The 3,394-nt window shown below is 32.7% G+C and overlaps 1 long non-coding RNA gene across 2 annotated transcripts in view; it reads right to left on the bottom strand.

Annotated features, from left to right (window-relative positions):
- Positions 1–1,502: 1,502 nt before the first annotated feature.
- Positions 1,503–3,394, bottom strand: part of LOC137654918 (uncharacterized) — a 44,360-nt gene continuing 42,468 nt past the window's right edge. Inside the window, exons 1-2 of one of the 2 annotated variants that reach the window (XR_011046747.1) lie at positions 2,275–2,431; positions 1,503–1,819 (exon numbers count right to left, since the gene is read on the bottom strand). This is a non-coding gene — a long non-coding RNA (uncharacterized lncRNA). Of the gene's footprint in view, positions 1,820–2,274; positions 2,432–3,394 lie in introns of those variants that run through there. The other variant, XR_011046748.1, reaches the window with a different exon arrangement.

Raw genomic sequence — 3,394 nt, 5'->3', positions numbered from 1 at the left:
ATAGATAATCACCATGGGCGAGGAAAAAAAAAACAATTTGGGGCTGCAAACTTTGTCCTTCCCAGCCCCTGACTTGCTTCAGTTTACTATCAAGAGACAGTTTCTGCCTGTTTATATAAGAGTCATTTCCTCACCTCTGGCGTCACACTCATGCCTGCCACCAGCCACTCAACCCTCCTGGTTTGTGAATTGGAGTTACCGGAATAGCTATCAGTTTCCCCGCCAGGAATTCCCGATAATGTGGACAGGCCTTTAGACTATTTTCCTTCCTCCGTTTTTATTTTCCTGCTCCCTATCTTTATTATGTTAGTTTAGTAACAGACCACTATAATAGTTACCTCGCAAATTAAGACCTCTTAGTTTTAAGCAGTGCATTTAGAACCAGTAAGCTTGTTGTACTATGGTTTTATGTCCAGAATATTAAAATCATAGCACCTTTCAACATCGCATCTAATTAAAAAAGCCTAGCAACCAATTCATGTTTTAATCTAGTTTAAATTTGTAAATTTGTTACCACTAGAGTTTTTCTCCAAACAACGTAAAAGTTGACCGATAAGACAACCACAGAAAGGTTTCCAAGAATTTTTTTTTACTCCCAAGGTTTTTGTTACCCGACCAGTGTTCCAAGACTGGGTCATGAAGTTTCAGCTTAAAAATAATGCAAGCACAAACAAAACTATTAGTTTAGCAACTTTTTGACAATCTAGATTTTAGCCAACACCTACGATAAAATAAATTTATCAATATCAGTAAAGAAGTTCATTCAACACTTAACTTCAACTCCTAGTTAAGTATTTTCACGGGTACTACCCGATCATAACCTAGTTTGCTGCAGACTGCTTACAGCCAGTTTTCTAGTTAAAATACTTCAAAACACTTTGGGCCCACTTTAAATATATGTAGAATATGCATTATAAAAGTGCAAGTTCAACTTTCTGATAAACTCCGATAATTTTTCAACCAGAATAGTTTGTTAAAAAAAGCAATTAGGTTTCTTATTTGAAATAAATTCCTAGTGAAGTTTTAATGAAATAAGTATTTCATACTTCTTGGTTCAAGAGGTCACCATGTCGTTTCCTTTGTTACAAAGCCAAATCACCTTTAAAACCAGTTTTAATTTTGGAAAAAAATTATATTGACTATAAACCAAAAATTTACCATTCTATCATTTTTTAGAAAGCAAATATGACAACGACGAAGTAGTAAATAGAAATTTATTTGAAGACTTACAATTCAACCTTTATAAAGAGGAACGAAATAGGTAAAAGTTATAATCAATTATATATAAACTTATGAATGCTCCATAAATGTATCTATCATTCTAATGAACCATTTAAAACTAGAGCTGAAAGTTTATATTTTGGTCTTTGCCAGTGGCTAATTTGCCACGCCTTTTATTTATTTTTTTTTTTTATATTTTTTTTTTGGCCATAAGTACTAAAAATAAACCCGTTTTAATAAATGACTAGTGGTAATTCTACCAATAAAGGAATTCCACAAAAAAATGGTAATCAAATTTATTACTTAAAGTTGTAACTTACAAGAAACCTATTTACCAGAATTTTTAACCATTCCAGTTTGCCAATTATTCCAGTAAAGAGATATTTCTTCCAGTGCAAAGAAATCTTATAAGTCCAAGGGGATATCTTCATCCAAATTAGCAGGAATTTCCATTAACAACCTTCAAGCATTTATAGAAGGTCTTGACAGGATTCCAGTAATAATCTTCAACCAAACCAAATGGTCAAAGGAAGGAATTGAAGTTCCATATTCAACGAATTTAGTCCTTGATCTCTATCCTGAAGCTGCGCCACCCAATCTGAAAAAAGTAAATTATCAGAATGTTTCTTGTAGAAGTCTGTATCCCTACATAAATGATGTCCAAAGCATGTAATATTGAATAAAAAGTAGTAGCAGTGAACAATTAAGTAGCCAATTTCGTACAACAAAGCATACATCTATGTACTTTAAACTTAACATAGGTTTATAAATAATTTTAACTGGAATTAGATTAAATATAGAAAGCAAATTAGTCCAAGAATTCTTTTTTACTTTACATTTGTGATCAACAACCTACATAAAGTACAAAAAAGTAGAACACTCACCATAATTACAAAAGGGTTTAAAAGCAAGCCTCCCTATAGCACACGGTAGACCTTAAAGGTCTACCGTGTGCTATAGGGAACGTCCTCCCACGATTAGGGGCGCCGCCCCTAATCGGGGAGGACTAGCTTGCTTGAAATTGGAAAAGGAAAAAACAAGAACATTACTTGCCTTTTAGTCCAGACTGAAAAATACGTCACCACATTCCAGCGTTGTCACCATTCAGTCTGTGTATTTGGCACCATGTCGATTTCACGCAAAGATAATGCAGGTAACACAAGCTCCAAGATATATTCTCATTAAAATTATAGCCTTGAAACGCACAGATGTCCAGTAGATCACAAACTTCATATTCCTGAAATGTCTTGTATACAGGCTACCACCAACCACCCAACTGTTTGCGCCTAACGGGAAGACATCCAGAGAAAGCTTCGCTGTGCCAAGCCAAGGACTCTAAACAGAGAAAGAAAAAAAGAAAAAAAAACGTAACACTTCTTTGGTACATCTCTCAAAAGACAACTTTACGGCAGTCGAGAATAGAATCTATTATTACAGAATTTCAAAAATAATTCATATCATTGACAGGAGAGAGACGGAGAGAGAGAGAGAGAGAGAGAGGAGGAGGAGGAGAGAGAGAGAGAGGAGAGAGAGAACCAACTGATTTACTTCAACTTTAAACTGACGTGTTTTTCGAACCTGCCTCCGTCAATTCAGATGACAGGAATATAAATTTTAAAATTCATGATAATTGGAGATATAGGTGAAAATATATTGATCTAAAAAAAAATCAGGATAATTGGAGGAGATATGGGTTAAAATATATTGTTTTTTTTTTTTTTTAATTCAGGATAATTGGAGGATATAGGGGTGAAAATATTTTTTTTTTTATTTATTTATCTTTTTTTAATTACTGATTAGCTAGTCTTTTGTGTAAAATGGAAATGAATTTTTTCAGATAATATTGTAGCTAAACATACAGTACATGTTTTTTTGTCGCAATTCTACTATTTTATAATCTCTTATTATCTAAATATAATCATTAGTCAGTATGGTCTTCATATTTTTGTTTATTTAAGTAATAAGAACCTAAATATTTGTAATTGTATAGAGGAAATTCAAGTTTCTTTTAGAAATGAAATTTTGTTATTGGGCTCCAAATAAACTGATTCATTAACCCAATATATATTTATATCCTGTATCTATATCTTATCCTAATCAGTGATTTTTTAATATATGAAAAAAAAAGAGAAACAGTTGAGTTAAAATATATTCCCGTTAGGGGAAAATAGAA

This window comes from Palaemon carinicauda, chromosome 16, assembly GCF_036898095.1.
Source record: "Palaemon carinicauda isolate YSFRI2023 chromosome 16, ASM3689809v2, whole genome shotgun sequence".
Lineage (NCBI taxonomy): Eukaryota > Metazoa > Arthropoda > Malacostraca > Decapoda > Palaemonidae > Palaemon > Palaemon carinicauda.
Note: the sequence above shows the minus strand (reverse complement) of the source record. Positions and strands in the feature narration are given on the sequence as shown.